At 34.8% G+C, this 12429-nt stretch overlaps 1 protein-coding gene across 2 annotated transcripts in view; it reads left to right on the top strand.

The window, feature by feature from the left end:
- The window catches only part of cux2b (cut-like homeobox 2b), a 219452-nt gene that overhangs the window by 19443 nt on the left and 187580 nt on the right, over positions 1-12429 (top strand). The gene's annotated exons all lie outside the window — the stretch shown is intronic.

Here is a 12429-nt window from a genome sequence, read left to right as displayed (position 1 = left end):
TAAGGTTTTTTTTAGCGGTTTGTGCTGATATTCTTTCACTAAAATGTTTAAATGAAGAAGCATGTGGTAAAATGAGAAACTGTGGTAATGCTTCACAATAGGGTTCCATTTGTTAACTATATTTTAATGCATGCACAAACATTAACAAGGAGCAATACATTTATTGCAGTATTTATTAATCTTTGTTAACAGAAGTTAATAATACTCATTAAAACATTAATAGATACAGCTTTTGATTTTAATAATAAATTAGTAAATGTTGGAATCAACATTCACTAAGATTAATGAATGCGTTTAGAAATTTTTCATTTTTAGTTGACTAATGTTAATAAATGAATTCTTACTGAAAGGGTTTTGCAACTAGGGGTATAGTTTTTGTTCTAGTTGTTTTTTTAATGTATTTTAAATAATTTTTTTGTAATTTATAACAAAAATATATTTAAAAAAAGTAAAAGGAATAATTTAAAGTAATAAGAATAAAATATATTAAATGTGAAATATATAAAATATATATATATTTTTTATATCTATAATTTATATATAATAATTTAAGTATATGTGTGTGTGTATGTATGTATGTGTGTGTGTATATATATATATATATATATATATTAATATATAATGTACATTTATTTATATATATATATATATATATATATATATATATATATATATATATAATATATAATGTACATTTATATATATATATATATGTATGTATATATAATTTTTATTAGAAATTAAAATAAAAATAAACGTACATCATTTTTAAAATTAAATACTATATAAAAAATATTAAATACTACATTAAAAAACATAACTATAACACATTCCACATGTTTTCCACATTTATTTATGAATGAATTATTTGCCAGCTCTCAATTTATTTCTTAGAAAATAATTTGTTGCTGCTAGCATCTTGTGTAAATGATAATGACCTTGTTTGAGACTTGTTATGCTGTGAGCTGAAGATGAGAACGACACCGAATGATGTTCCTCATTTAATCTGTTTCCTAAGTGATAGGACACGTCCTCGTAAGAACGGATGCCGGGTTCTTCTAACCTCATAAAAGAGATGACACAGAAATAGACGGGCTACAGGTTTTGGTGACCTTGGTTTCCACTGGTCTCAGGTCACATGGCCGTTGCCGTGGTAATAATTCACACCAGCCAGATGGCATTTCCGTGGGCGCTCGTGGAAAGGACAGGCCAAAAGGTCCCCGCTAGTCTCTTTTAGGACAGATCTGACCAATAGGGAGCAGGCTAACAAGATCCCTGTGCAAACAGACTGTCCTCTTTTGTCCCGGAGTGTGCAGAGCATTGGTGACCAATATGAAAGCTGATGAAATATGCAGTTGGTACTTTCTTTTTTTATATTACAACACATAAATCAAACTATAAGACTGTTTATTTTTGTATATTTGCGTTCTAGCTTGTCTTTCCTGTCATTTTTTTTGTTTAAAAACTTCTGTCCCAGTTTAATGTGCAGAGACTACACAACTGTTTGTATGCACACAAAATGCTTATCTAATGCATTTCAAATGTGCAGCTGCTGTTTATGTATGATAGTTTAGTGACATTTTAAAATGTGCATCGATTGAAAGCAAATTTCCTTCAAATGTGACATTAAAACAATAGTTTTTCAGGTAGTTAGCTATTATATTTATATTTATATTTATTCATTTTTTATTTTATTACTTAACCTAAATTTTAAAAATAGAAATATTTCCTTGGCAAAAAAAAAAAAAAAAGCCTTTGCACATGCAATGCATACTGTACTTAATTCGTAATGCAACAAAGCTACCTGAGTTTGCGTTCGTATATTTAAGTAGATTATTTAGGATTATTTTGTTTGTCATGCAAAACAGATCATGTCATGACATTCAGTGGCAGACGTGTTTAGGAAACCTGTTTGGAAACCATTATTATGATGCACAGATTTTACTACTGTTATTGGAGCAAACATTATATATATTTTTTTTAGTTTCTTTTCATCACTAGAAGTTTTACACCTTTGAGCCTTAGGCTATAGTGTACCATCAGTCTTTTGGCAGTTTGTGCAGTTTCTCAAGGACCACTTTTTGCATGACTCAGGTGTTTGCATGTCATCTTTACACCTCAAAACGTGACTGTAACATCGTCAAACAGTGCCATCACTCCTCTGTGCGTGTGTGGCCTCTTTGTGCTGTAGTTTGCTCAGAGCTTTTCCCCAACCGCCTCCAATTGGCCGTGAAAAAAGACTCATTTCAACTCCGTATTCATTCACGGTGGAGGGGGATCTGTGTTTATTGCTGTTATTGTTGCTGTCAAATGCGCTGGATCTGGAAACGGTTTAGAGATATTCTGCAAGGCGCTCGGATTTGCAGGGATAAAACGCTGTTGTTGAGAGGAAACCTCAGCAACGTTTACAAACCGGTAGCACAACAGAACTACAGACTGTTTATGCTGTGCTAATGCATGACAATCAAATATGATGCTTTAATAGATACTATACACAGGAATTAAATAATAGAATAAAATTACTTGTTCATAAACTGCTGTTTATTGCCATGAAAATGCATCAAACTGTTTTGTTTGGAACAGCTCTTTTGTTGGAAGCTCTGCTAGTGTTTGGGTACAAGTTCAGGACTGATTTGTAAATGTGTTTGATTGATTCTTTATTTGTGCTTCATAATAATTTGCAACGTTTAGCGCACAATTTGGAGTCCTGATGCATATTAATCTACAGCTAGGTGCATTAAACTCTTTAAAGTTAAAACTTTTTGTGACATTTTGCCCACAATTTGGAGTCCGAATTAGGGGTGTAAGAAAATATCGATACACGTGTGTATCGCGATATTTTGTTTGGTGATACTGTATCGATTCTCAAAAATGGAATATCGATATTTAAAAATAAATAATCATACAAGATTCATGACAGTTGCTTCGTTTTGAGCTTATATCCTGACCGCTAGATTGCAGTCTTCTTATCTCTGAACTTAAACAGTGACAGGAAATACTAGCATAAGGGCATGCTGCTAATGTTAGCGTTAATGGAGGATGAAAGAATAATTCCTGCTTCCGCCACGGTGTAAAGTGTGGCGTCATTTCGGCTTTTGAGGTAACGTTCGCTCCAGGACGCGGCAAGCAGCGGAACCGACGTGCGGCCACCACCCGTCTGTGCAGCAGAAGCGCCCCTTGCAGCCGAGGCGTGATGTGTATCGTATCGCCAGATTCTTGGCAATACACAGCCCTAGTCTGAATGCATATTAATCCACAGTAAGTTGCATCAAAGTTACTCTTTGCCATCGTTAGAAGTTCCGCTAGTGTTTACAGGAGTAGTATTGTGTATGTTGTACATTCAGGACTGATTTGAATGTTTGATTTATTCTTTAAATGAGAGCCAGCTTAATTGTGCTTTATAGTGATGTAATTGTTTAGCCATTTTTTGTGATATTTTGCTCAGAGTTTGGAGTCCCATTGTATATTAATCCACATTTAAGATGCATCAAACTCTAAGTTATTCTTCGCCATTGTTAGAAGATCTGCTAGCAATATTGTTCATTCTAGACTGATTTGCAAGTGTTTAATTGGTTCTTTAGATGAGAACCAGGTTATTTGTTTGTCATAACAATTAAGGGAACATTGTAACATAGATTTTAAGCATTTTATTTTTTCCCCTCACATTTTACTCCTCACAGTTTTCGAGTCCTGATGCATATTAATTCACATTTAAGATGCATCAAACTCTTTAAAGTTACTCTTCACCATTGTTAGAAGATCTGCTAGTGTTTACAGAAGTAGTATTGTGTACGTTGTACGTTCAAGACTGCTTTGTCAATGTTTGATTCATTCTTTAAATGGGAACCAACTCAATTGTGCTTCATAATGATGCAATTGTTAAGCCATTTTTCTCACAGTTTGAAGTCCCGGTGCATATTAATCCACATTTAAGATGCATCAAACTCTTGAAAGTTACTCTTCGCCATTGTTAGAAGATCTGCTAGCTACAATGTTAGTTCTAGACTGATTTGCGAATGTTTGATTGGTTCTTTAGATGAGAACCAGCTTATTTCTCCTTCATAAAAATAAAAAAAAACAGATTTTAAACTTTTTTTTTTTTTTTTGCCAGATTTTGTTCTCACTTTGAATCCTGATGCATATTAATCCACATTTAAGATGGGTCAAACTCTTTAAAGTTACCCTTTGCCATTGTTAGAAAATCTGCTAGTGTTTACAGAAGTAGTATTGTGTATGTTGTACGTTCAGGACTATTTTGTGAATGTTTGATTTATTCTTTAAATGAGAACCAGCTCAATTGTGCATCATAATGATGCAATTGTTTAGCCATTATTTTGTCATTTTGCTCACAGTTTGGAGTCCCAGCACATAGTAATCCACATTTAAGATGCACCAAACTCTTTAAAGTTACTCTTTACCATTATTAGAAGATCTGCTAGCTACATTGTTAGTTCTGGACTGATTTGTGAATGTTTGCTTGGTTCTTTAGATGAGAACCTACTTATTTGACTTTTATAGCATAAAACATTTTTTTTTTTTTTTTTTTTTTTTTTTTTTTTGCCACATTTTGCCCACAGTTTTGGAATTCTGACACATTAATCCACATTTAAGATGCATCAAACTCTTTGAAGTTACTCTTTACTATTGTTAGAAGATCTGCTAGTGTTTAAAGAAGTAGTGTTTTGTACGTTGTACATTCAGGACTGATTTGATAATGTTTGATGATTTTTTTTTTTTTATTTATTTATTTATTTTTTTTTAAATGAGATCCAGCTCAATTGTGCTTCATAATGATGCAGTTGTTCAGCCATTTTCATGACATTCTTCTTACAGTTTGAAGTCCCAGCACATATTAATCCACATTTAAGATGCACCAAACTGCAAAGTTACTCAACACCATTTTTAGAAGATCTGTTACCTACATTGTAAATTATGGGCTGATTTGTGAATGTTTGATTGGTTCTTTGGATGAGAACCAGTTTATTTGTCAATTTATTTGGTAAATGTGTTTCCATCTCATTAGTCGCGTTCAAGTCAAAAACCACCTCACGTGGTATATATATGTATATATATGTATATATATATATATATATATATATATATATATATATATATATTTAATATTTAGTTTTTTTTTTGGCAATTTTTTTTTTATTTGGCGTTTCCATCACTAATTTCTGATGTGATGCTTCAAAATGCACATAAAACGGCGATGGCACACAGATTTTAAATTGTTTAAATTTTTTTGGACAACGTATTGCTTACAGTTTGGAGTCTCGACACATTGATCCACATTTAAGATGCATGAAACTCTTTAAAGTTATTCTTCACCATTGTTAGAAGTTTGCATACATTGAAAGTTCAGGACTGATTTGTGAATGACTGTTTGGTTCTTTAGATGAAAACCTGTTCATTTGTGCTTCATAACGCTATGGTAACACATTAATCCACATTAAGATGCATGAAACTCTTTGAAGTTCCTTATTTTTTTTTATTTTTTATTTTTTAACAAGAACTACTAGTGCTTGCAGATTTTTGCGTACATTGTAAGTTCAAGACTGATTTGTGAATCTGTTTGTTTGGTTCATTAGATGGGAACTGGCTTCATAACGATGCAAGAATAATTTGAACACATTTTTAAATTGTTTAAACTTTTTTTGTGACATTTTGCTCACAGTTTGGTCTCCTGATGCATATTAATTATGGGGAACAGTGCTTGTGCATGTATGAGGCCATTAGGCATGTGAATCGGGAAATAATGAAATCGGCTCGTATGTGTGCGTGTTTGCGCTGACCATCATTAGATTGTTTTGAAAAGCTAATCTGTGTCGAATTAGGCAATTATAAACTCATATTCACCACCGAGAGCTTCCGTCTGTGCTGAGAAACAAACATTTCCATAAGTGTGCACCCTAATGTCTCACCCTTCACACAAAAAAAGCTGCCTAGAACAATTTCTTATCCATCAGGCTGGCAGAATGGAAATTCCATCTCTCTCTGCGAACCTTCGTCGGAGGAAACAAAGAGGAGAGAAAAGCGTCGAGAAAAGGCTTTTACGGTGTCTGCAAATTGAGTTGTGAAGATCCCAGAGTCACGTTCCCCTCCCGCTCAGCCGACAACATTAGAGGAGAAGTGAAACTGACTCAAGATTTAAGCAGTTTAACCTTCCTCTGTAGAATTAGCGCTCGAGACTTCAAAGCGGATACTTCAGCACACGGAGAGGAATGATAAACCGGTTTTTGCTCGGCGCCGGGCGCCTATTCACAGAGCGAGAGAGCCGGTCTGTCATAAAACAGCCTCTTAATCGCTGTGACCCTCCTAGGGCTCGATTTTCATACCTGTCCACACTTATTTTCCCCCATTCACCTCCACTGTTCCTGGATTAACCCTCCGTGCATTGCTTTGATAGCACGGTGCACTTTTTTCCTATGTTGGTGGCTTATTTCTTTAACTACACAAAGCCGATGACTCGCTAACACACTGTATGTTACACTGAGGTTATTAGCATTGGCCAGTCTGTTTGCTCTTTCACTAGGAGTAGTAAGACACTACCTAGCAACTACCCACAGTACCTTGGTAACCAGATAGCAGTGCCTTGCGAATGACCCATAATAGACTGAAGTCATGGCTTTGGACTCACTTTTGATTCAGTCAGATTCGTATGATTCAGTGAACATACTCAACAAATGGTTCACTGATTCTTTTGAGAATCAAAGGATTTGAAAAAAAAAAAAAACTCTCAAAACTTTACATTTCATTTTTTTTTTGTAGTAAAATTGCTGATTATTCCTGTTTATTGAAGGTTATTTGTTTGATTCCTAGTTGTCATATTCTGTTGTTTATTGTTCCAAACATTAAAAAATGTAATACAGAACATATAATATTGTTCATAATATTCTCAATGTTGTTGAACATTAAAATTAAACTTCAGGATACTTTGCAAATTGGTTTAGCTGAATCGTTAAAAAGAATCAGTTGAGTCTATACAGAGAATCGATTCAATTATTCTTTTGAGAACTAAAGGAAAAAATCCTTTTTGTAGTAACATTTTTCCTGTTTATTTGTTGATTTTTTTTTTTTTTTTTTTTTTTTTTTTTTTTTTTTTAAATGTATTTATTTTATTTTTTGTGATCTGGGTTATAGGTTATGCTATACTTTCTTGTTTGTTGTTTCAAGCATTACAAAATATTGTTAACATAATATTTCCAATAATGTTGTAGTTGCTAACAATATTTTTAAATCCATAAAATTTACATTTTTCATTTTCTAGTAAAAATTTTGATTATTCTTGTTTGAGTTTTCTTTTCCATTTAGAGTCATATTTTGTTGTTTTATTGTTCCAAATGTTAAAAAAAGGTTAGAAAACCTTAGAAAGTCTTTTCAGAGAATCGATTCACTGATTCTTTTGCGAACTGAAGGAAAACATCTTTGTACATTACCATGTGATGTTTTTACATTTCACTTTTTGTAGTAAAAATGACAAATTATTCCTGTTTATTTTATCATTTTTTTCTTTTTTGTGATATAGGTTATAGTTATGTTTTGTTGTTTATTGTTCCAAACATTACAAAATATTGTTAACATAATTTTTTCAATAATGTTGTAGTTGCTAACAATATTTGCAAATACGCAACAATATTTACTATAAACTACTTTTGCAAATAAGTTCAACAAAATTATTAAAATTAATCAGCTGAACCTGTTCAAAGACCTGATTTACTGATTCTGTTGAGCCCTGATTCACTGATTCTATTCGAGACTGATCGGCTGAACCTGATTCACTGATTCTTTTGAGATTTGGAACCAAAAGAATCACTCATTCCTGTGTAACATTTACATTTTTTCATTTTCTAGTAAAATTTGTAATTATTCTTTAAAGTTTTTTTTTTCTATTTACGTTATAGGTTATGTCATATTTTGTTGATTTATTGTTCAAAACAATAAAAAAAACAACAACATAATATTGTTCGTAAGTCTTAAAGGAGAAGTCCACTTCCAAAACAAAGATTCACAAATAATGTACTCACCCCCTTGTCATCCAAGATGTTCATGTTTTTCTTTCTTCATTCGTTCATTTCAGCATTTTTCTCCATATAATGGACGGATATGGTGCCCCGATTTTGAACTTCCACAATGCAGTTTAAATGCAGCTTCAAACTGGACTGTTTTTTTCGGTTCATGACAGTTAGGATGTGTCGAAAAACTCCCATCTCATGTTCTCCCTCAACTTTGAAATCATCCAATATCGCTGTTTTACCTTTTTTTGTTAAGGGTGTTTGATCTTCTTTGCATGTTCACTTTGCAAAGACGACTATGTGTCGGTACTTCTGCAGCGATGTAGGATGATTTTGAAATGATTTTTGAAGTTGAGGGAGAAAATACAAAAAATAAAATATGAAAATACTGTCTTGAGCCAGAATACACAGAGTTCAGGGAGAGAAAGGCAAGACGAGCTTGAAAACCCCTCACCTTGCTAAACTTCAACATGTTTTGCAAATCAGTTGAACTTAATCTTTACAAAGAATCAGTTCAGCAGAACGATCCGTTTCCGAATTGACTAGAATCACTAGAAGCTGCATGAATTAGTCATAAGCGCCACACATAAGGAGATTTGCATTGACAGATCACACCGCTGACCCTCACGTGTGTGTTTGAGGTCCCACACACGCACACATACACACAGAGCTAAAGCATGACAGACACTTCCTGTTTAAGCCGGTTCCTCCTCTAAATCCTTAACGACGTCCCAAAAGCACAGATCCTCAATTTTTTCCCCATCGATCCACACTGGAGTCTGATAGTTCGTCATGGCAATGAATCTCTGCATTTTCATATTAATACCCGGCGCGCTCACACTCTCGGGGACGGCGATGGTCTCGGCACTTCAGTAAATAATGAGGTTTTAACAAAACTTCGGGGAGACATTAGTCTACCGCACTGGCGAGGTAAAGGCCCGGCTCTCGACGTCCGCCTAAACCCGATAGCGGCCCCATAAACCAGATCGTGAGGGAAAGAGAGCAGGAGAGAGAGCTAATGGCTCATCTGTTGGAGTATATAGCTGTGTCTTCTCCCCGCTGGCAGCCGAAGCCGAGCGAGTGAGGCCATATTGAGCTGTGTACCTGTACGGCGGCCCTCTTTATTTGTTTTGACTGTCTGATGGCAGATGTATTGAGCACCGGCCTTTCTTGTTCATTTTACAGAGGCCTTATTGAATCCCCTCCATTCTTCTTCTCCTGCTCTCTCTGTGGCTCTTTTATATCAGCCAGTTCTTCAGTCACCATAATTCAGCTCTCTATTGTCCATTCTGCCCTTCAGGGATAAAGGAGACCCCATGATTGTGTATGTGTGCGTCTGCGTGTTTGTGTGCGAGTGGCTGCACGTGTAATGTGTTTTTCATCTTTCCCGCCCAGTGAAGTAGCACTAAAAATTACTGTATCATGCAAACGCAATATAGCTCACAAGAGCGCCAGTCAGATATAAAAATGACTAGTGTTTGGTAAGGAAATCGTAACCATTGCACAGAACAAAGATTTACTTTGAAGCATTTTTTTTACTCAGAAATTGCTTGTAAATTTCACAAATCAACTGCAAGTTACACAAAATGCAGTAAATTGATCAAAAGTGACAGTAAAGACAGTAAAGAGATTTCAGTTTTTTTTTTTTCACATTTCCACAAAAATATGAAGCAGCTCAACTGTTTTCAACATTCATAATAATCATAAATGTGTCTTGAGCAGGAAATCAGCATATTAGAATGATTTCTGAAGGATCGTGTGACACTAAAGACGCTGATGCTGAAAATTCAGCTTTGATCACAGGAATAAATTACATTTTAAAATATATTCAAATAGAAAGCAGTTATTTTAAATTGTAAAAATATTTCACAATTTTCATGATTTTACTGTAATTAAATAGGTGTGGCCTTGGTGAGCAGAAGAGTCTTCTATCATAAACATTTTCAAATCCCAAACCCCAAAGTTATATCAAAGCACAGTGGCATTGTTTTTGTGTAAAGCTTGTATTATATAAACAAAATCACATTTCTTGCATGTTTGGTGGCATGTAGCGTGCATTAAATTTGCATGTAATGCATGCGCTTCCCTGCTAAGCAAATCGAAATGCAGTTTATCCGTAGTCTGTCGCCTTTTTTGAATTGTCATTTCTAGTGTTTACATAACGGCTTCAGAGAGAAACAGAGAAAATCAGCTCTGACTGGAACCAGTGGGACGCCTCGACATGCCAAAGGGCAGTTTAGATACAGCCACACAGGGCCACACGCAGATGAAACACTCTTAGAGATCCTCGCTTTCATTTTTGCATCTCTTTTTAATTAGTCATACTGCTTCAAATCACGTATGAATGCAAGTTTAACCGTTTGCTAGTGTGTTTCGTGAAGCGTATTGCAAGAAACAGGAGGTTGATATGGATTACAAATGTGATCTTTGATGATACTGACGTTATTACGTGCGCTTTTCCAATGTAATTTGGATTTGGGAAGTTATCCGGAGTCGCCCAGGAGCTCTTTGACGGATGATGGAATCGTTTTTCATCCCGGGATGATTTTGATCAGTGCGCCGGCGAATAGATTGTGCTCGATGACACCGTGATCATCTCCGCCGGTTTATTAAGCAGCTCCAGGCGTTTGTTCCTCATTTTTTCGAGTCTGGAAGTGCTTCCTGAACTCTTTAATATGAATTAACGGCGGGGTCGTGCTTTTCGTATGACAGCGGTGGTCTTTCTTGGAGTTTTTGGGGCGTTTTTGACTGTAGTAATTAAAAAAAAATAAAGACGGGAAGAACAAAGCGTCGAATTGAATCGTTCCCGTTCAATTCCCCTTGTTAGTAGCTTACCGCATTTCCCCCCTCTCTCGCTCTCTCCAGATGAATTTTATGTTTTTTCTTCTCGCTTTCTCTCCGCGGTTTTCCCCAGACAGGTTCCACAGTGTTTTAGAGGGGATGGATTTAATTGCTCTGTGGGGATTGGTTGGCGGTGCTGGGCCCGGCTGTTTAATTAGTGTACCCTGCCGGGATTGGTTTAATGCTTCGTGATCTTGAAATTGTCTGATTGTTCAGCCCTCTAGGGACCCCCTCTCTTTCTCTTCTTCCTCTCCTCTCTCTCTCCGTTTATTCTCCATCTCCGTGCCCCTATCGAGAGCAGCAGGTTTTGCTAAACGCCGCTGCAGGCCTTGCTGGAGAGAGGGCAGGAGCCGGCCGTTTCCCTCGGGCCGCGCCGACAGGGTGTAAATGTGAGATGAGGGTCATCGCGACGGGGTCTTGCTCTCCAGCCACTGCTCTGATCTGTTCGGCCACTTGTCCTGAAACACATGGGATGGTAATGCTCTCTGTACTTGCGGTATTCCTACTTGTCTGCAGTAGCCAGGCCAATAATGTTTTTATTGGCCTTTGTAGTTAAGTCACGTGATCTTCACGGTGATCCCGCTGTCTGGTAATCGCAGCATTGTCACTGCATATTTGCGGAAAAATTAAACTTGATCTCAATCTCCAGTGCTGTCTCATTGAAAATAAATGACTTGAAGTTGCTTTGACACTTTCAGTGTGAGTGTCCCATATGGATTGTTATTGTAACTAAAATTGTTAAATAAACCTATATAATGGTAACGGAAACAAATCTGACATAAAATAAAATCTAGATGTTAAATGGAAAAACTGAAAATTAGATGCTGCCTTGGTAACTAATTGAAATAAAAGAAGTTTAAGTTAAAGCATAAAAATGACTAAAATTAAAACTGAAATAAAAATACAACTAAGTAGAAAAATTATTTCTACTTTCTACTATTATTTTTTTAAATACTAAATTCTTGAAAAACTTGGGTGCGTCGATCAATCAGCAACATATATTTAAAAAAACAAGTGCGGATCCTTTACTTAAATAATAAATTCTAAAATAAAATATATAGATATTAGCTGGGAAATGTGTTGTGGTATTTAAGTACTAAAATAACGAAACTGAAATAAAAAAAAATAAAACAAAATATCAGAAATGAAAATCAGAAATTTTGCCTTGGCAACTAACTGAAATAAAAAGGAGTTCGAATAACTAAACTAAAATAAAACTAATACTAAATTAAAAAAAACAAAGCTGAATAGAAATATTTAAAGAACTAAAAGAAAATAATTAAAAAAGACATAGTAACTAAAATCTAAAATAAAATAAAGATGTTAGATTGGAAAAATTTTAATAAAAATTAAAAATGTTCCCTTGGCAACTAACTAGAAGAAAAAAAATTATTTTGAAGTACAAAAATGACTAAAATAAAGCTAGAAAAAATAAAAATGTTGCCTTAACAACATCTCAAATAAAATGTAGATATTAGATTAAAAGCCTTAAAAAGTAGGGAACTAACTGACATAAATTGAATTGATTTATTGAATTTAATTAAATCTAAAAGTAAAACTTAAACTTAATAAA

This window comes from Labeo rohita, chromosome 8, assembly GCF_022985175.1.
Source record: "Labeo rohita strain BAU-BD-2019 chromosome 8, IGBB_LRoh.1.0, whole genome shotgun sequence".
In the NCBI taxonomy this organism is placed as follows: Eukaryota; Metazoa; Chordata; class Actinopteri; order Cypriniformes; family Cyprinidae; genus Labeo; species Labeo rohita.
This window is presented reverse-complemented; position numbering and strand designations above follow the sequence as displayed.